Source organism: Schistocerca americana, chromosome 3 (assembly GCF_021461395.2).
Source record: "Schistocerca americana isolate TAMUIC-IGC-003095 chromosome 3, iqSchAmer2.1, whole genome shotgun sequence".
Taxonomy (NCBI): Eukaryota; Metazoa; Arthropoda; class Insecta; order Orthoptera; family Acrididae; genus Schistocerca; species Schistocerca americana.
In genome coordinates, this window is record NC_060121.1 from 828,330,931 (window position 1) to 828,353,425 (window position 22,495).

The following is a 22,495-nucleotide window of genomic DNA, read 5'->3' on the forward strand; positions in this document are numbered from 1 at the left end:
CAGGAATTTCCTTATGAATTCTTCATATTGTACTCCCTTCATCAGGTTAATTCTAACTCCTTCTCCTTCTGGCCTGTCTACCAACATTCCTCTCGAGTCAGCTGGTAACCTTGACAAAGCATCCGGTATTATGTGTCTTGCTCCTGGTTCATAAATTATCTCGAAGTCATAGTCTTGTAATGCCAGGGCCCATCGCGTTAGTCTGCTATGCCTCAACTTGCTTGTGGTCAGAAATGTAAGGGCCTTATGGTCAGTCACGACTTTCACATGCCTCCTGGCCAAATAATACCGGAAACGCTTAAACCCCCACACATTTGCCAATGCCTCCCTTTCAGTAATCGAATATTTCCTCTCCCAAGCATTTAAACTTCTGCTACCGAACGCTATTGTTCTTACCCTCTCACCATTTCCGCTCTTCTCCATTTGGTACAAATGTATTCCTAGTCCTTAGTCAGAGCTGTCTGCTCCTAAATAAAAATCCTTGGAAAAATCCGGGTGGTACAATATGTCTGCACTATATAGTGCTTCCTTGATATTCTCAAACTCGGTTTGGCACTCTGCACTCCAATGCCACGGCATCCTCGCCATGGTCAATTCCCTCATACTCGGGGCATTAAGTACCGATCCTTTGACAAATTTTCTATAAAACTCACAGACCCCAAAGAATGCTCGCAACTGCTTCTTACTATGGGCGGTCGGAAAATTTCTAATAGCCTCCATTTTACTAAGATCAGGATAGATACCCTCCTCGGATATTATATGGCCCAGAAATTTTATCTGTGATTTGCCAAATTCCGACTTGTCGAGGTTTACAGTTACCCCTGCGGTTTCAAAAGCTGCCAAGATTGCATCCAATCTACTCAAATGTTCTTCCCATGATTCGCTTGCTATCAAGAGGTCATCCACATAGACGGTGACCTTTTTAAGTAACTCCTCGCCTAGTATCTTATCCATCACTCATATGAATTCAGACACTGACACATTAAGCCCAAACGGCAACTCTCTAAATTGATAGCACCTCCCTCCATAAGTAAATGCTGTATACTGGCGGGACTCTGTGGCCAATGGTATTTGCCAGTAACCAGCAGTTAAGTCGATACTACTAAGCACCTTTGCTCCTCGGAATTTTTGGATGAGTTCTTCTATAGTCTCAGGTTTGTCCCGCTCTGGCTCGATGATTTTGTTCACTGCTCGTGCATCCAAAACTATCCTCACCTTTCCATCTTTCTTATCAACAACAAATAGGGGGTTGTTGTACTGACTGTTGGCCCTTTCTATAACACCAAGATCCATCATCCTTTGTATCTCTTCATCTACTGCTCTTCGTTTCGCCTGGGGAATGGAATACTGTTTTATATTGAACGGTTTACGGTTCTTTATCTTTAGCTTACACTCCACCACTTTCATGATACCTGGCCGTTGAGAAAATACCTTACAACGCCTGTATAATACTGTGGCTAATTCCCTCTTAGTCCCCTCATTTAGGTGTGTCATCTCTTCCAACTTTTTATTGATCTTATCCTCTTCATGTCTATTCTCTCGTGCTAATCCCTCAAGGTACATTAACACTTCTTTTTCTAGTTTCTCTTCCCCGCATCCCGTGGTGGGTTCCTCTTCATGACACAAATTTATCCTTCTGAATTCCTCCTCTTCTTCGATTGCACTCCCCTCAGCAAACCTTAATCTCTTCTCTTCTCCCTTTCTTCCTTTAACTTTGATAGTACCTTCATCAAAATTCACTACTGCATCAACTTCGTTCAACCAATCTATCCCTAAAATAATTGATGTGTTCAATCCAGCCACCACCAAGAATGTTGCTTCGTATTCTTCTCCCTCTATCTCGAAGGTAATAAACACTTGTTCTTTAATAGGTTTACTCTTTGCACCCAATGCATTCACAATCCTCACTCCACTCACTGGGAAACTAGGCAAGCTAATGTTTGCTTTTAGTATCTGTTCGTATAACCTCTTGGATACTGCACATGCTTCACTTCCTGTATCGACTAATGCCTCGATATTCAGTCCACATAGCTTTATTCCTATCATGGGTAGCATGGGTTCTTTGGGAATCCTACTTCCTTCTTCCAGTAGATCTTCTCTCAGATCTCCACCATTGTCGTGTCTTAGTAGGTTTACTCTGGTCCTTGTCGCTCTCACTCCTGACCGGACCTCATCTGGAGTGTCATTCAGTTTTCCGGTCCTTCCGCCTCTTCTATATGCACTGTGTCATTCATTCACCTATCCCATCCTCTCTCATGTTCTCTTGGTTCTTCATTCCTTCTCCAATCATTTCTCCATTGCCGTTCACCACCCTGGTTCCTGTACCTATGGCCACCACCTCTTCCTCTATAATTTGATGAATTACCAAAATGATTCCTTGGGTCATTACTTCCCCCTCGTTTTTGATCATTAGCCTGATTGTGTTCCTGTGATCGAATAGATTCCAACTGTTCCAGTATTTCCATCAAGGCCTCCCTATCTTTAATTAGGCTCCCGGATACAGTTTCCTGCATTCTCCGGCTCATTCTTCTTTTTATTGCTGATATCATTACGTCATCACTCAGGGGTTGTTCCAAGGCCTCGTTCAATTCCCACAAATGTTCGGCAAACTCTCTCAACGTTCCTCTCCATGTATTAAGTGACTTGCGGTGGAGTAGGTCCTCAATTGCTGGACACTGATGACTTTTGGACCAGTATTTCTTCAAGAATTCCTCTTCAAACTGATCATACCTAGTGGTCCCTTCCTTCTTCCTGACTCCCCAAGTGAAGGCCTCACCTTCCATTCTATCTATTGCAAATTGAATCTTGTCTGAGTCTTTAAGATGTGCTGGGAAAACTCCTTTTAACCACTTCATAAATATCATTGGGTGCAACCCTCCTTTCGGTCTAAATTTCTGCCCTGTATGATTTTGGACGTACCGATTATCACTGCTCATCAAGGTAACGACTTTACCTTCTCCAACGGTTAAAGTGGCATTGCTAATTCGTTTATCAATTTATGTCTTGCTCTCCAATTGCTGCACTCCCTGTTGTAATTGCCTGACCTCCATTGCAACCCTCTTGTTATCCTCTTCCCGTTGCACGGCTATAGCATTTCTCAGATTGACAGCCAGTTGGTTTTGCCTATCTCCTATCCCCTTAACTGCATCATTGCATTGTTTCTGCATCTGCGTCACCTCGGCGATCCTTTCTCCCAACTCGGCTTTAGTTTCTTCAACATCGTCTTCTATCTTTTTTGTCAACTTTTCTTCCATCTTCTCCACGTCTCCCTGGACTTGGTCTATGCTCTTCTCTAGCTTCCTCTCTCTCTCGTCGATATCCATCTTCAGTCGTTCTTGTAACTCCTGCATTTCCTTCTTCAGATTACATTCCATCTTCATCTGCGATGTTTTGATCTCTTGTGCTATAGTTTCTTGTAAATCTTCCCTTAATGATTTGCGGAATATTTCTTCCCTTTCTCTAGCTTCTTGTAAACCTTTCTCTAATAATTCTTGGGATATTTTCCCCTCTTCTCTAGTTTCTTGTAAACCCTTCTCTAATGATTCTCGTAAATCTTGCTTTAGTGATGCGTTATCTTCTTGTAAACACTTTAGTGATTCTCTTGTTTCTTGTAAACCTTTCTCTAATGATCCTCGTAAATCTTCCTTTAGTGATTCTCTTGTTTCTTGTAAACCTTCCTCTAATGATGCGTTAGTTCCTTGTAAACCTTTCTCTAATGATGCGTTAGTTTCTTGTAAACCCTTTTGTGATGCGCTATTCTCCTTTATCAAGTCTACCAACATCGACCACTTATCTGCATCCTCTGAAACTGACTTATTTCTCATCGTTTGTTCCAGTGTTTTGGGATAACTAGTTGAGTGTGCTAATGGGCTATCTAATGATACTCCATAATCACTGATTCCCGAATCTTCCCTGTCTTCCTGTCCTATCCCTTTCCTTTCAACTATTGCCTCACAAACCTGCTTATCCTCAGTAGACATGTTTGGTTATTTTTAACACACAGGAAAGTAATATAGAATAACCTCTAGTAACCCAAAACACTCCTAATTACCATGAAACTAATCAAACAGTACCTGAAGTATTATTCCATTAATCCCTAAATTGATACAATATGCAAGAGCATCGAACATAACAACTCTCAAAACCTAATCATTTCAAATGTCTTATGTAAAATGTTTTAAATAAGATAAATCATACTATTCATAAAATCTATACATATAAAATCCCCCAAAAACAATAAGCATATCTGTATAATTATCATTTAGACAGCGCAGTATGCATAAATAAGTATGCTCAGTTTCAGAGTATTTTTCGCAAACTTTTCGGAAATTACTGCAACTGGGCACTTTTCCTACACGCAATTCAGTTTACAAACGTTTATTTAACGCGAAAACTGCACATTGCAATTTAATGTTATGTCAACCAGTCGTCTCCACTCACCAACCGACGTTACCACGAGTCGCGATGTTTTGACGTTTGAAGTGGGCGTGGCGCTGTACTGCTGCCGGAACGCGTGAAGGTCTCGCTGTTCGCTGTGGCGGGACGTCGTAGTTCTCAAGTTCTCAGCCTGTCGCTCCGTGGCGCTGCAGGTGGGCGTAGTTTGTAGTTCGGCTGCTAGATGTCGCGGTCGGCGCTCGGTGTAGTGCATCTATGCTTGACCTACTCTTTGCACCGGTAACTGGGATGACGTGTGAAATCACCTCGCAGTCGAAACTCTTTGGCACAACTGCTACATGGGTCTGTGTGACGTCACTCAACAATTGCGTCGCCACACGAATTGTCGTCCACATAACAGTTTATGGGTCCACAAGAAACTGTCCGATTTTCACTATTTAAAAAGCAATTCCAGTCAAAATATTATCACTAAACACTCCTTTAAAACTTTCGTGACGAATTCTTGGCTCGTTTTGGTCGTAATAATGTTCACACGTCTTTCTTTGGTGTTCCCTTTTCACAGTTTTTCGTGCGGATTTACGCATTTGCACATTATAACACAGTTTATTGACACTATTATTCTCATCTAAAATGGCAAGAAAAAGTTTAGTCACAATCGTAAGATATTATTACTTCGTATTATTCAAAAATGCACTGATTCTTGTCGCGATTTGAAAGTTTATGCTCTGTCTCGATCCAACATTGGAAAAAAATTTTTTTTCATATTAAATAAGATAATACTACCTATTGTTCTTTATGATTCGTCCGAAAATTGCACTTGTCCTTTCACGGTAAGCCAAGGGTGTAACACTCCGGTTTATTTTACTGACTTATCCCGCTCGATCGGGATCTGATAGCAGCCCAAATAGATATTAATTAATGTGACCATGTACCTAATGGGGCTGGCAATCGGATTGGACTGCTACGGAGTTGTTACATTCCATTGTGTCCTCCTCGAATGCTGTAATAATGAAATGTCTGGTGCCAAGAAGAACGACAACACAGCTTCATTAATCAACAACCTATATTCATCACAAAAACACAGGTCAAAGGAGACAGCCACTGCCTTCGTCGTACAGAATTAATAACAGCTAATATCAGCACAGGCCCTTTCGTTATTCATTATCGTCACACGCAATTTCAATCACTGTAATCCAACACTGCAATCCAACACTGCAATCCAACACTGCAATCCAAATAATGCCGGCGCGGTAGTCGCGTGATTACAAATATCGGCACAAAAAATCACTGAATCACACTAGTAACTATACTTTTTCACTTTTCCGTATATTTATAACACAAAGGGGCTAAACCACGGCGATGGCCACTCCCTTTGTCGGTATGGTCTTGCATTTCAGCAACAGACCTCCACCCGGCTCGGCCCAAGCGCGTACCACACTACTACCATCTCAACACTCGCTCTCGCTCTCGCCACCCGACGCACACTATCGATTGTTTGTCCTGTCGACCTGTGCTGTCGCAAAACTTATACTAAAGGCCTACGGACCCCTTACAAGTCGGTTGGGTCGTCGTCGGATCGACAATGGTTGGGCCGACTGCCTGTCTCACCTAAGCGAGAGTTAGTGTTTGAATTCCAGGCTAACCCTCGGAACTTCCTTGGCTGTCCTGCCTTTTCTTGTTTGTTCTTATTGTTTGTACTTGAATGGCTTCCAGCCGATTTTTAGATTAAAGTTGTTTTGCCCTTAAGGCGTCACATGGTTTGGGCCTTCAGCCTAATTTAAGAACTGTCTTACGTAAAGCCTTTGGCTTTTTTAAAATTAATGTTGTTTGATCAAATAAAAGGTTGTATGTTCGACTGTAACTGGCAGCCACTTACTTTGGCTCCTTTCCACAACTTACACTACCTGTCCTGTCCTGCGGAATAAATAGAAGACGTTAAGCAAATAACTCAGTCAACTTTTCTTTAGGTTCTTGTTGTTGTTACAGTACACTTTCATTCTTTCCGAGAAAGGTTGTTTACCTTTTCCCGACCACTTTTGGTCTGTACTGTTTTTGTTTGTTAGTCTGGTGTAACTTTAAATTTTTCTACTTTGTGGCTGGAGGTCTCTCTTTCTAAAATGTCGGTTGGTCCTATATTTGCGTTTTTGAAATCGTTTCGAATTTCGTTCAGCCAAAGTTTCGAGTTTTTAGTGATGTTACGTAGCGTTACACAACGTGTTAGGAACCCTCCCAAGAGCTCCACGTGTAGTGAGGAGCGCGTGACCGAGCGGTTCTAGGCGCTTCAGTCTGGAATCGCGCGACCGCTACGGTCGCAGGTTCGAATCCTGCCTCGGGCATGGATGTGTTTGATGCCCTTAGGTTAGTTAGGACTTAGAACTACTTAGTTCTAGGGGACTGATGACCTCAGATGTTATGTCCCATAGTGCTCAGAGCCATTTGAACCATTTAATCTGCGTGGGACATGTCTGACCTGTTACGAGGGGTCTTAGTACATTTTAGGTTGCTCTCCTCTTACAGCTGAATAATTACGAGTCATTGAGTTAATGTAATCAGTTCGTGCACTCATGTTTTAGACTTACAGCGTAGCGCATCTGCTATGGACGAAACACATTTGTCTAGCAAATTACTCAATGTCTTCCATCAATGACTGGAATACGACCATTGACTTCTGCTTTTAGCGGCCTGTGGGCTTCTAGTGGAACGCTCTGTTCATGCCTAACGGAACAACTTCGCTTCAGCCACCTCTTCCTCACGCTGGTCATTGCAAACTCCATACATGTTCCCTTACTAGCCATGCAAGACTAGTACCATCAAGGAAAGACTATAGGGCGGAGAGACTTTGCGTCATACTCGTAACTTCAAATGGTTCAGATGGCTCTGAGCACTATGGGACTTAACATCTGAGGTCATCAGTCCCCTAGAACTTAGAACTACTTCAATCTAACTAACCTAAGGACATCACACACATCATGCCCGAGGCAGGATTCGAAGCTGCGACCGTAGCGGTCGCGCGGTTCCAAACTGAAGCGCCTAGAACCGCGCGGCCACATCAGCCGGCAGACTCGTAACTGCTAAATAAATTGTTACGTAGCCGAGCTAACTAGTCAATATGTGTTTTCATATTTTCCGCAAGCGTAAAACACAGCCACGCAGCCGTCTGTGGACCGTTCAGTGAATTGATTGAGCTTTATCCTACTGAAGGATAAAACGAGATTACACAAAATTAATTGTATGTAAGCAGCTTACGAAATGGCGTCGATTTACCGACGTACTACTAGATTTACCGACACGTCTACGCCATCGATGAAACTAGGTGTCCACAAAACCAGCAGATCTGTTATAAATAGCAAGCACTGGTAAACAACGTGCAAAAACAAGCGAAAAATTAGTTTTTCCTTCCGAATAACAAATTATTCACATGTAAATCGGTTTTATTTCGTCCCGCAAAGTCTACTGCTTACACATATTTTGTTTTTATGCCGCTGAAATGGCAGGCACTGATATGCAGCATGGATGCACAATGATTGTGATTATTGCTAACCCTGTTCCAAAGTGTACAACCCAGTAATAAAGTTATGTTTGTTATACTGAACATTATTTTGGTTAATTTGTTGAATCCAAACACATTTTCTTATTGATGGTCGCTGTGTCGGTGTTGATACAGTTTCTGCAGTCTTACAATACAACGTCCTCCATGCATGCATGAATGTCAGAAGGAACAGGCACAGTCATTGGTGAGTACAGCTGTGGTAAACCGTACGAAATAAGTCCACTTATTGCAGATATGAAGATGCAGACAATGTATAAACACAGACATTGTAAGCATCAATCATGTTGTGGGAATCACAAATTATGCGAGTATAACGGTTGTGATATGTGGAAGTTTGTGTCGGTCCTGGAGGCGTGATCGGGTAGCCCAATGGTTAAGGCGACCGCTCGCCACAAGCTGGAAATCTGAGTTCGTCTCCTAGTCTGGCACAAATTTCCACGTGTTGCAAACAACTGACGACTATGCATGTTCGCAACATGCGAACTTAATTCCTAATATTCTTCCTAGTTTTCGTTTTAAAACTGAGTGCACAAACAATCCAGAAATACAGTAGTTGTCGATGCCCTATGATTACTAGTTTCGTCGCTTAAAAAGCCTAGTGTAATACAACAACTTAAAGACTCAGTAATAATCATAGAAATATGCAAATTAATCCTCGTGACAATTAATCCTCCTGACATCGTCCGCCGATTTCCTGACATTACATGTGACACACACTACGTGGTATACCTTGTATCATATAGAGAAGTAAACTTCCACTTACTGCGAGTGTCTTATCCTTGTGGTGTGAGTCGTTTGTCTTGACGTTTAATGTTTTCATGTATCCATTAACTCTGAAGAGTACTTTTCCAATATGACGGGGTTGCTTTATTAATACACACATCAAAAAAGTATTGCATCACCCCAGTTCCCACAACTCCCGAAGATAGACGTTGACTGTGGATATTTTATCACAGACACAGTCTCTTTGACTGTTCATAGATGTCACTAAACCCGCCCAAAGACGTAAACAACCATGCATGAGCAGCGTCTTTCAGATGGAGGGGATCCGAGAGCCGATCAGTTCCAGTCATTCCACCGGGAAGGAGATACACGTTGTCTGTAGTTCAACCACGCCTAGACGGTCAATATCGCGGTTCGATCGCGTCCGTATTGTTACTTTGTGCCACGAAGGGCTCTCAACAAGAGAAGTGTCTCGGAGTGAACCAAAGCGATGTTGTTTGGACATGGGAGCTGCCCCTCCAAAATCTGTCCATGACTACCACTGAGCCAATCGGGATGCCTACCGGGAACCCATTGCCTTACAGGTCGAAAGCCACCCCCTCACTTTCCACCACCCTGATGACATCACCCATGCCTCTTCCTTCCTTCAGAAGACCATCACTGACGCTGTGGAGGCTCATGTACCTACCAAACTCATCCACCATCACCGCCCTACGCTTCCTCCACAGGCCGTCCTTCTTCCGCGTGAATCCCGCAGGCTCTACCGCTCCTTCCTCCGCACTCATGACCGGGATACTCTCACTCGCCACCGGCAATTACAGCGACATATCTGGAACCTCCTTACGGCAAAGAAACGCCGGGACTGGCGTCGGGCATGCACTCGCCTCAACTCCACCCTCCCTGTCAACTCCTCCAAGTACTGGTCAGCCTTCCACCGCCTTACTGGTAGCCATCCCACCCCGCATTACCCCATCCTCCATGACGATCGACCCTTTCCTGACAACCTCAGTAAGGCTAACCATTTTGCTTCCCACCTGTCCGAGGTCTTCTCCATTCCTGACGATCCCCATTTTGATTACTCCTTTGACCGCACTGACACCTCTGTCCCCCCACTCGCCCCTAGCTTCCAGTACTTGGATCGGCTACCCCCCTCCGACATCAACACTCCCATCACCATGCAAGAAATCACACTCGTCCTCCGCTCCAAACGAAACACCGCCCCTGGTCATGATGGCATCACCTACGGTCACCTCAAGGAATCCCCTCCATCCTTCCTGTCTGTCCTTGCTACCCTGTACAATGTCCTCCTCTCCACTGGATTTTACCCTGACCTGTGGAAGACTTCCCGTGTCCTGCTGTTCCCTAAGCCTCACAAACCCCCCTCTGCTACCTCTTCCTATCGTCCCATCTGCCTCACCTCCATGTTCAGTAAGGTCTTTGAGGCCATCCTCTCTCGCCGTATCCACCGCCACCTTAACCAGCACCACCTCCTTCCTCTTACCCAATGTGGCTTCCGGCCTTCCTTCTCTGCTGACGATCAGCTCCTTAACCTTACCCATCTTCTTTCCCTCCACCGTAACTCCTGTCGCTCTGCTATCTTTGTTTCCCTTGATCTCCAGAACGCCTATGACCGTGTCTGGCATCCCAGGCTCCTTTTCAAACTCCAGACCTATGCTCTCCCCATCAACTTCGTCCGTCTCGTTGCTTCCTTCCTCTCCCATCGTCCCTCCTATGTGACTATCCACAATTCCAACTCCCGTACTTTCTACCCCTCTGCCGGCGTGCCCCAAGGTTCTGTCCTTTCCCCTCTCCTCTATCTTCTGTACACTGCTGATATGCCCAAACCTCCCCCTCCTGTTCATCTTCTCCAGTTCGCTGATGACACCGTCTTCCTAGCCCTTTATCCTACTCTTCAACGGTCCCAACGTACCCTCCAAACCCACCTTGACCAATTCACCGCTTGGTGCAACCGGTGGTTCCTCCGTGTTAATCCCTCCAAGACCCAGGCGATGATCATAGGCAGCACCACCCGCTCCTTCCGCCTCCATGATTTCTACCTCACCATTTATGGCCGTCCTATCCACCTCACTCCTACCCTCAAATACCTTGGCCTCACACTCGACCGCCACCTCACCTGGACTCCCCATCTCCTTACCATCGAAACCAAAGCTCACAACCACCTCCGCCTCCTGAAACTCCTGTCCGGCCGGATGTGGAGTCTGCATCCTTCCACCATCCTTCACACCTACAAATCCATGATCCGCCCCATCCTTTGTTATGCCAGCATCGCTTGGATTTCCGCCCCTCCCCAGTTCTATCAAGCCCTCCAAATCCTCGAACGCCATGCACTCCGCCTCGCCTTCCGCATCCGCCTTTCATCCCCCACGCGCATCCTCTATGACCTCATCCCCTTCCCCCACCTTCTCCTTTTCCTTGAACACATCTGCACACTATATATTGTCCGCCACCTTGATCCCCCTCACCCCCCGGGTGTCTCCCTTCCTCTCCACTCCCACCCAGTTGCCGCACCTTTACCGTTGTGTCCCTCCCTAACTCCATCTCCACACCCTCCATCTCCTTTCCCAACACAACTTCCACCGAAACTTCCTGGCAGATTAAAACTGTGTGCCCGACTGAGACTCAAACTCGGGACCTTTGCCTTTCGCGGGCAAGTGCTCTACCAAATTAGCTACCGAAGCACGACTCACGCCCGGTACTCACAGCTTTACTTCTGCCAGTACCTCGTCTCCTACCTTCCAAACTTTACAGAAGCTCTCCTGCAAACCTTGCAGAACTAGCACTCCTGAAAGAAAGGATATTGCGGAGACATGGCTTAGCCACAGCCTGGGGGATGTTTCCAGAATGAGATTTTCACTCTGCAGCGGAGTGTGCGCTGATATGAAACTTCCTGGCAGATTAAAACTGTGTGCCCGACCGAGACTCGAACTCGGGACCTTTGCCTTTCGCGGGCAAGTGCTCGGTAGCTCAGTTGGTAGAGCACTTGCCCACGAAAGGCAAAGGTCCCGAGTTCGAGTCTCGGTCGGGCACACAATTTTAATCTGCCAGGAAGTTTCATATCAGCGCACACTCCGCTGCAGAGTGAAAATCTCATTCTGGAAACATCCCCCAGGCTGTGGCTAAGCCATGTCTCCGCAATATCCTTTCTTTCAGGAGTGCTAGTTCTGCAAGGTTCGCAGGAGAGCTTCTGTAAAGTTTGGAAGGTAGGAGACGAGGTACTGGCAGAAGTAAAACTGTGAGTACCGGGCGTGAGTCGTGCTTCGGTAGCTCAGTTGGTAGAGCACTTGCCCGCGAAAGGCAAAGGTCCCGAGTTCGAGTCTCGGTCGGGCACACAGTTTTAATCTGCCAGGAAGTTTCATATCAGCGCACATTCCGCTGCAGAGTGAAAATCTCATTCTGGAAACATCCCCCAGGCTGTGGCTAAGCCATGTCTCCGCAATATCCTTTCTTTCAGGAGTGCTAGTTCTGCAAGGTTCGCAGGAGAGCTTCTGTAAAGTTTGAAAGGTAGGAGACGAGGTACTGGCAGAAGTAAAACTGTGAGTACCGGGCGTGAGTCGTGCTTCGGTAGCTCAGTTGGTAGAGCACTTGCCCGCGAAAGGCAAAGGTCCGGAGTTTGAGTCTCGGTCGGGCACACAGTTTTAATCTGCCAGGAAGTTTCATATCAGCGCACACTCCGCTGCAGAGTGAAAATCTCATTCTGGAAACATCCCCCAGGCTGTGGCTAAGCCATGTCTCCGCAATATCCTTTCTTTCAGGAGTGCTAGTTCTGCAAGGTTCGCAGGAGAGCTTCTGTAAAGTTTGGAAGGTAGGAGACGAGGTACTGGCAGAAGTAAAGCTGTGAGTACCGGGCGTGAGTCGTGCTTCGGTAGCTCAGTTGGTAGAGCACTTGCCCGCGAAAGGCAAAGGTCCCGAGTTCGAGTCTCGGTCGGGCACACAGTTTTAATCTGCCAGGAAGTTTCATATCAGTGCACACTCCGCTGCAGAGTGAAAATCTCATTCTGGAAACATCCCCCAGGCTGTGGCTAAGCCATGTCTCCGCAATATCCTTTCTTTCAGGAGTGCTAGTTCTGCAAGGTTCGCAGGAGAGCTTCTGTAAAGTTTGGAAGGTAGGAGACGAGGTACTGGCAGAAGTAAAGCTGTGAGTACCGGGCGTGAGTCGTGCTTCGGTAGCTCAGTTGGTAGAGCACTTGCCCGCGAAAGGCAAAGTTCCCGAGTTCGAGTCTCGGTCGGGCACACAGTTTTAATCTGCCAAGAAGTTTCATATCAGCGCATACTCCGCTGCAGAGTGAAAATCTCATTCTGGACAACTTCCACCGTCTACCACTCCCAGATGATGAGCTTCGCCCTGACATCTACCCTTCCTACCAACTCTAACCCCCTCTTCCTGCCTCCTCCTCAGGGCTCCCTCTCCTCCCCCTCCCTCCTTCTGAGCGGATTTCCCCTCCTACTCCCTGGCCATCTCTTGTGCCTTCTTTTTTGTGTCTCTGCGCTCCCTCCTGCCCTGTCTTCCCTTTTCCTCTCCCACCCCATGTGTCTCCTGCCTCTTCATGAACCCACAGTTGCCCCTCCTCTCTTCATCCCGCCGCTTCCCCAGCTGCCCCATGCTCTCCCCTCCTTTTCCATCCTCTCTGACCTTTCCCTCGGCAGGTCCCGCCTGGTAGTTTTATTCTCCGTCGTGTGTGCTCCGAGTGGGTTTTAAGTGTGTTGTTTCGGAGTGTTTTTCATACTGCGGCCAACTTTTAACCTGTGCATGCGCATCCAGTGTCTTCTCCGTGTTTTAAGAATCGCCAACTGTGTTTTTTAACTTTCTGGTGACTTTTTTAACTGTTCCCAATGAGCTTCTACATGACAGTGTATTTTTACCTCCATTTTCTCCCCTTACTCTGTTTTATGTTCCCCTTTTTTATCTCCTTATGTATGTATTAATTTATTCTTGTTTTTTGTTATCATGTCACTCGGCTGAAGAGCGGCGGATTGTGCTGCTGACAGCCCTCCCCTGCCCATATGGGGCATGCCTCGCTTATGTGGCCAGAGTGCTAATACTGCAGTGGATGACCGCTACCAACGGATTATGGCTCGGAGGAACCCTGACAGCAACGCCACCATGTTGACTAATGCCTTATGTGCAGCCACAGGACGTCGTGTTACGACTCAGACGGTGCGCAATAGGCTGCACGCTACCCAACTTCACTCGCGACGTCGATGGCGAGGTCCATCTTTGCAACAACGACACCATGCAACGTGGTACAGATGGGCCCAACAACATGCCGAATGGACCGCTCGGGTTTGGTATCACGTTGTCTTCACCGATGAGTGTCACATATGCCTTCAACCAGAGGCAACCAGGTCAGGCTGAACGCCTCAGGTACACTGTCGAGCGAGTGCAGCAAAGTGGAGGTTCCCTGCTGTTTTGTGGTGGCATTATGTGGGGCCGGCCTACGCCGCTGGTGGTCATGGAAGGCGCCGTAACGGCTGTCAGATACGTGAATGCCATCCTCTAGCCGATCGTGCAACCATATCGGCGGCATATTGGCGAGGCATTCGCTTCATGGACGACAATTCGCGCCCCCATCGCGCACATCTTGTGAATTACTTCCTTCGGGATAACGGCATCGCCCGACTAGAGTGGCCATGTTCTCCAGACATGAACCCTATCGAACATGCCCAGGATAGACTGAAAAGGGCTGTTTATGGACGACTGGACCCACCAACCACTCTGAGGGATCTGCGCCGAATCGCCTTTGAGGATTGGGACAATCTGGACCAACAGTGCCTTGATGAACTTGTGGATAGTATGTCACGACGAATACATGCACGCATCAATGCAAGAGGACGTGCTACTGGGTATTAGAGGTACCAGTGTGTACAGCAAACTGAAGCACCACCTCTGAAGGTCTCGCTGTATGGTGGAACAACATGCAAAGTGTGGTTTTCATGAACAATAAAAAGGGCGGAAATGATATTTACATTGGTCTCTAGTCCAATTTTCTGTGCAGGGTCCGGAACTCTCTGAACCGAGGTGATGCAAAACTTTTTTTGATGTGTGTATATGGGAGCCCTAAAGATAGGCAACGGATAAAGCTTGTTAGTTCAACGCATATCTTTGATATGGAGTCTTTGATCTCCGTGCCTCCTCTGAATCGTTTGATAATCCAAAAGTCACGAATTCCTACAGCTACCAGGGATGTGGCGAGAGAAGCGCCGCGAGAGGTCTCACGCTAGCGACCTGTATTAATCTCCGCGAGCATCATCCATCCAAGAGATGCCGGACAACTCGGAGATACTGTCCCAAAAACAGTAGGTATGTGAAGTTTTAGTGTGCATGTTGTGAAATGTCGGTCACAGTTTCGGAGTGAACTTGAGGAATCGGTCTGTGTCAGCTGCTAGCACACTCTCCATGAGAGGAAGTAAGTGGGAAACAAAAAGAGAACCGAAACGTTTGAGATGTAGTGCTACAGAAGGATGTTGAAAATTAGATGGACTGGAAGATAAAGAATCATGAGGTTCTCTCAAGAATTGTCAAAAAAAGGAAGATTTAAGAAGCACAGAAAAGTAGAAGCGACATGTGTTAAGAAATCAGGCATGAAGTTCTGTGTTGCTAGAGACAGCTGTAGAGGACAAAATCTGTGGGGAGAAAGAGAGACTGGATCCAATAAGTAATGGAGGCCGTAGGGTTTTATTGCCACTCTGAGACGATGATGCTCGCACAATAGAGGAATTCTTGCGGGCCGCATCAAAGCAGTCAGACACCTGATGACTCAAAAGACGGAAAAATGAAAACTGTACACAATTTGTCAGTTTGTAATATCTGAGAGTAATTGAAGAGAAACAGTTGATCATCCTACATCGTTGATAATATGAAGTTGGATGCACTTATTTAGATGCTGATGTGACAGTAGGTATTGAGGAGAATAATGTGGGTCAGGCAACCTATAAGATTCCTTCGCGTCACCAGGTATCGTTTTAGCACACCTAATAAGCAGAAAACAAACATCACACGGTGACTACTGCTAGAAGAAGATTTATCACAGCGATTTATCCTGTGAAGGTAGAGAGACATTCGCTCTCTGCAGCTGGTAGGTGTGTAGTCTGGGAATGACTGCTTTCGTTTTTTTTTTTTTAAATACGCATGAACGAGTATTCGTATGGAATTCTTGATGTGCTGATATAGGACCATCCTTAGAGTGCTGGTTTTGGTTTCGCAATCTTTCATAATAAAGAAGCGCGAAGACTTCCTGCATCTTGCACTAGGGTTATGTACACAAGAGCTTTTCAGTACTCCCATAATTAATAATTAAGTCTTCCGTAGCTTCTTGGCAGAACATGATAACAATATTAAACAGGAAACACTTGCTAATATTCTGCGAAGCACAGACGGAAAATTCAGTTAATAACATGAAGTGTGCTAACAAAGTGTAGAACATTACGTAGTGTTTCCTATTCAGTATTAAAAGTCTAATATGTTTAGGTCAAGGGAAGCCGGAGTCTAGAGAATTGGTCCACCAATTTCTGCCCATCACTCACAGAATCTGACCTATCTAAGAATTTCAGTATAACTAGACAAACCTCATTTTTATCATTTCTCGTACGAAACAGTTTTATATGATACATTGGTACTCTATGCACATGCATGTTTCCCACAATTAATGTATTATGAAGAGTTGTAGAAACTTGATTTTTACACGGAATTTAGGGTTTCCGGACAGGTTTTATTCTTTTTTTGTGTATGAGATATGCGCCCTGCACGTGTGGCCATATCATTCAGTTATACACCAGGTGTTTAACCTTTGCCCAGGACGAATTTTTCCAGAAAGTAAAAATAAATGCTTTGGCACTTTACTAAACTAGGTTTTGCGTGAATTTTCCTCGGTAGTCCCATTTCAAATTTTCCGCTTGAGATCCTCATGCCCCAATCCCATTTCGCTGTGATATGTCAGGGAAATACTGGGCTCTGTTAAGGGTCGAAAATTCACACAGACCATCTTGTACAACAGGACATAGAATAAAAGTTGAAAGATAAATTTAGTTATAAAACACAAAAATTTTAACTCTGCAGGGGAGTATGCGCTGATCTGCAACTTCCTGACAGATTACATCTGTACGGTACTGCAGTACTTCTGTTGTTCAGAAGTAGGATTCAGTGTTCCTTCGGACATAGATGTATGTCTCCCCTCTACGGGAATACACATAATGAGTGTACGAATGCAGACTGCAGCACATAGTTTCGACATATGGAAGTTTGTGTCTGGCCGTGAACAGTGCTCGGACAGCTTAATGATGAGGCGACCGCTCGCGATAAGAGGGAAATCCCGGTCCTGGTTGGGACTCGAATGCGGAACCTTTGCTTTCTTCTCTACAAACTGAGCTATCTAGGGTCGACTCGCGACCCGCCCTCAGCTTTATTTACGATAGTACCTTACAAATCAGAGTGTTACTGGTAATAGTGAAGCTGTGAGGGCGAGTCGTGAATCGACTCTAAATAGCTCAGTTTGTAGAGAATAAATCAAAGCTGCCAAGTTCGAGTCCTGGGCTGCCCCACAGTTTTAATCTGCCAGGATTTTTCGCGAAACGTAACTCTACGTACAAAGTAACTCCCAATACAGGGTAGGAAGAGTAGAGGATCATCTTAAGAATCCAACATGTTAAGAACGTATTTCGACTACAAGCGGCAATAAATTCGGCCAGGAACGAACTGAAACAGTCGTCCCGGCATTTAAGTTAGGCAGCTTTGGGGAAAAATAGGTATCGCATATGAGGATAACCTTGCGAGTTTAAAATCCTGCACCTCCCGAATACGAGATCAGTGTTTTCAGCAAAGTGCGGTCTCGGAATTTAGCGCGATAAGTATCCTCGTACAGAAATACAATATCCACTGTACGACGCCAAATAGCGCTGCTTGTCCATGAAGACTCCTTGGCCAGATTGTCGACTTCAGAGTTCGAAGAAAACTAGATCCGCTGATAATCAATGCGTGTGTTTCAAGGCTGCTCCAATGGAAACTGGTCGGAAGGTCAAGAACCAGTTCACACTCGTCCTGCATCTCGTAACAGTTGTTTGATCTTATCGTGACGTATAATATATTCGTCGTGTGGTAAGAGCAAAATGTCATGGAGATTTGTGATTTCGTGCAGCGTCAGCTGACTGCAGGCTATTCAGCTGAAAAACATTAATATGAATGGAGTTAAATGTCGGCAGTGATCGACTCAGACATGTGTAAGGAATTTATAATCAGTGTAATAGGTTATCTGTGACATTATATGGTGGTCCAGCTGTAAAATACCAGATTCTTGATCACGAACATTGTTTCTCGCACCCGGATCAAGTCATTCTTGTCTGCTTGCTGTTATTTCCCTCAAGAACACATCCCAATAGTCTGGTAGCTTCCATACCGAGTCAGTTGTGAATTTTTTCCCTTATTTTGGAATGTTTTCCTTGATTACATCATTTACTCGGTGTTAATGAAACTATTTAAAGAAGCAGTAATCAGATTTAGGTTTTCGTAGTTTGTCAACAATCGATAAAAACATTTGATACAAGCTAGAGGTATACCGTATCGGGCTTGTGGCAGTTCGTAAGCTCGAATCAGCTGGAACTCAACGAAATGTATTTCAATCCACAGATAAAATTTTGTTCACGGATATTTTCTGTGTTGAACCCGTGGTCTCCGGTGGGTCGTTACAGTCTACACTGAGATGACAGAAGTAATTTGGTACCTCATAATATCGAGTCGGGCCTCCTTGTGCCCAGCATAGTAAAGCAAGTCGACGTGGCACGATCTCAACAAGTCATTGGAAATCCCGTGCAGAAACAATGAACCATTCTGCCTCCATAGTTCTACAAAATGGCGGAAGTCTTGCCGGTGCAGGATTTTCTGCACGAAGAGACCTCTCGATTACCTCCAATAAATGTTCGATGGGATTCACGTCGCGCGATCTGGATGGCCAAATAATTCCTTCGAATTGTCCATGATGTTCTACGAACCGACTGTGAACAATTGGTGGCCTGTGACATGGTGCTTGGTCATTCATAAAAATTCCGTCCATAAATGGCTGCAAATGGTCTCCAAGTAGCCGAACACCATTCCCAATCAATGAACGGTTCATTAAGGCTAGAGGACCTAGTCCATTCCATTTAACACAGGTCACGCTAAAACTTCGCAGGAGGGCTTCTGTGAAGTTTGGATGGTAGGAGACGAGGTACTGGCGGAATTAAAGCTGTGAGGACGGGGCGTGAGTCGTGCTTGGGTAGCTCAGTTGGTAGAGCACTTGCCCGCGAAAGGTAAAGGTCCCGAGTTCGAGTCTCGGTCCGGCACACAGTTTTAATCTGCCAGGAAGTTTCATATCAGCGCACACTCCGCTGTAGAGTGAAAATTTCATTCTACAGGTCACACTACTATGAAGCCACCATCAGCTTGCACAGTAGCTTGTTAAGAACTTGGGTCCATGGCTTCATGGGGTCTGCCCCATACTCGAACCATACCATCAGTTTTTCCCAACTGAAATCGGAACTCATCTGACCTGGCCACGGTTTTTCAGTTGTGTAAGGTCCAACCGGTATGGTCACGAGTACCGGAGCGGCGCTGCAGGCGATGTCGAGCTGTCGTCTGCTGCCATAGTCCATTAACGCCAAATTTCGCCGCACTGTCCTAATGGATACGTTCGTGGTGCGTCACACACTGATTTCTGCGATTACTTCACACAGTGTTGCTTGTCTGTTAGCACTGAACTCTACACAAACGCTGCTGCTCTCGGTCGTTTAGTGAAGCCCTCGACCACTGCGTTGTCCATGGTAAGAGGTAAAGCCTGAAATCTGGTATTCTCGGCACACTCTGGATACTGTGGATCTCGGAATACTGAATTCCCTAACGATTTCCGAAACGGTGTATCCTATGCGTCTAGCTCCAACTACCATTACGCGTTCAGTGACTGTTAATCCCCGTCGTGATGTCACAATCACGTCGGACATCTTTTCATCACCTGAGTACAAATGACAGCTCTTCCACTGCACTGCCCTTTTATACCTTGCGTACGCGATACTACCGCCATCTGTACATGTGAGTATCGCTATCCCATGACTTGTCACATCAGTGTAAAATGAAAATTACGGCTGCCACCAGAAAGTTCAGTCAGTGAATGGAACAAGTATGTTTCCAAACGGGAAACACACTGAATATCGACGACATTTTGTAACCTCCCCCTCACTTATCGATCTTAATGACAGTGAAAAATTAAACCGCGTGTACCTAATGGAAATTTGGGAAAAAGCAATCGTCACCGAAGTTAATCTGTCGGTAAAGAGGGAGGAGAGGGTTACATCTAAATGAAAGGAAAAATACAAATGAAACTGGTGGAAATTAATTTTGAAAAGGGGAAAAGTTAATGAAGAAAGTAAATGTGCGGCCGTTATGTTAACAGTTAACTAGCGGTAATTAGATATTTGAGATTTGGGGGAAATTACGGTCGCCAGTCCTAAGGACAATTACTATAGTAACTGAAAAAGAAAGGTAATTACATATATAATTAGCACTAGAAGCGTGGCAACTGAAGGTTGACACGTGTAGTGTGAAAACTGAAAGTTTGTCAGAAGTAATAACTTTCGCTGCACTCTGACTTAATTTAGCAAAAGAATTAATAAAACCGCAAAACTGAAAGTTAATTTAGTGACTGAAATTAATAAGAAGCTTTCTTTCTTAAGCACATCGAAATTCAGTAAAATACGGTTAGTCTTGGACTACCTCAACAATCATTTCAAAAGCTACTTGAATCTACGCAATTTAGAAATAAGAGATTTAGCTTTGAACTTGAATTAAATGATTCTGAACAATTAACAATAGTAAGATTTAGTACGTACCAAGCTGAGCTGCAGTCACAGGTAAGCTAAAATACGGTAACTAAACTCGCACTCTTAATTTGTGCTTGCGTAATCTAAATATTGTAGCCAGCTATGAATACTTAAACTGAACTTTGAAATTAAAGCAGTGAAATGGAATGATTGTACTTTAATGCTGGCATCTGAATTTCAACGACACTCGGGTTGATTTCGGAAAAGGAAGGGACCCTGCTTGGTAATGCAATTGGGACAATGAGCAACAAAGGTTCATGCTAAGTTGCTGTAATTTTGCGAGGCAAATGGAACAATTTGAAAATCTGAGGTCTGCCATACAGTTCTAAAACTTTACGTGCTTCCAGTCTTCCTTGTTGGTTCAATTTTGGTAAACATTTTTGGAATACAGTGATCAATTAATTGTTATATTTAGATTAAAGTTCAGTCTTGATCACATTATGTCTGTTTTAATGAGTAACCGGTTTCGGTTTTTTCTATAAAACCATCATCAGACCTGTGAATAAATTTTAAGAAATACTAGATACCAATCTTTAAATGAATGAAAAAGTCTAATGATGTCAAAATTTTTAACAAAATAAAATAAAATTAGTTATACCCATTGGCTCTCTTGGGTTGGTAGGTGGAGCTCTCCTTGCTGCTGTGCAGTCAACTGATGGTTATGAGTGCTGAGCACGAGCTTAAATATGCAGAGGCTCCGCCTACTTCTTGTCACACTACTTCATAACTGCCAATCAGCGTTCATAATATGACGCCATCGTCAAAGTATAAAAGTAGGAAATACACTAATAACATAAAATTGATTCATTTAAATATGTGATTAACAATTAGACTTTTTCATTCATTTAAAGATTGGTATCTAGTATTTCTTAAAATTTATTCACAGGTCTGATGATGGTTTTATAGAAAAAACCGAAACCGGTTACTCATTAAAACAGACATAACGTGATCAAGACTGAACTTTAATCTAAATATCCCTTGTTGGTTGATTGAAGGTTTGAAGCCGTCGATCGAGGAGGTGGCGACAGTCACTCACTGTCGGCCGTCGCTGTTGCAGAAGCTGGATGTTGGCGCGCCTTCTTCTCAACACGGCCACCAGACGAAACGGGCTCTTGATGTGCGCCAGCTAATGCTTCCCGTCCGCGACACCATGTCAGAAACTATTATCGCAAGTCGAGCGCAATTACATGCTGCCAAACCCCGAAAGCGCGGCAGCTCGCGGGAGCTACACACAACACACCTGCTCCACTCGCTACTCCAGCCAGACTCCCTCATGCTCTGCCCGCGCTCCACGCGGCAGAGTTAACACTACCAAAGATCCTACACACTTTGATTCTTCACACGACCTATCGATGTAATCGTTCGATAGCAGTTTTCCCTAGGCAAGACCCAGCGTAAAAATACAAATAATATTTACGAAACAAACCAATTATACACCGACATAAATGCATAAATATATATATACAAACAGTAAAACAATTACAATATATAAAGAGACAGAAATGTCATATCTTGAGGTAACAAACCAAGGAAAAAAATTATAGTACAATAGATGGAAATAGGAGGATATGCATTTCCGGCGTTACAATTTGCTCATTGTGCATATATTGTCAGGGTAGAGCAGACACAAAAAGTAGAGTAAGGAATAAAGTGAAATGCAATAACTCTGCAACAGACCACGGGAGACTATGGGTCCATGATACCAAAACACCCAGAAAATAGAAAATATACATGTACAGTCTTCGACATTTTGTCTGTGGAGCTCGGGTTCTCCCTGTATATACATTTTTCTCTTCTAGGTGTTAGATTTCAAATGATATTTTAAGATTGGTACTCTTTTTATGATCTGTCGTCGATTTTATAATCATTGAGACACATCCTGTTCACTTTCATGCTATACTGCCAGTCCCTGTACTAAACGATTTTGTTCAAGTCTTTCTACATTTCACATCAATTTTCTGGCTTTGC

General features: G+C 44.7%; 1 protein-coding gene and 1 non-coding gene across 2 annotated transcripts in view; both read left to right on the forward strand.

Moving 5' to 3' along the window:
• LOC124605202 (kazrin) overlaps positions 1-22,495 on the forward strand; it is a 1,111,833-nt gene that overhangs the window by 401,492 nt on the left and 687,846 nt on the right. The gene's annotated exons all lie outside the window — the stretch shown is intronic.
• On the forward strand, positions 11,643-11,716 carry Trnas-cga. Its single transcript has one exon. It is a non-coding gene; the product is annotated as a tRNA-Ser (tRNA).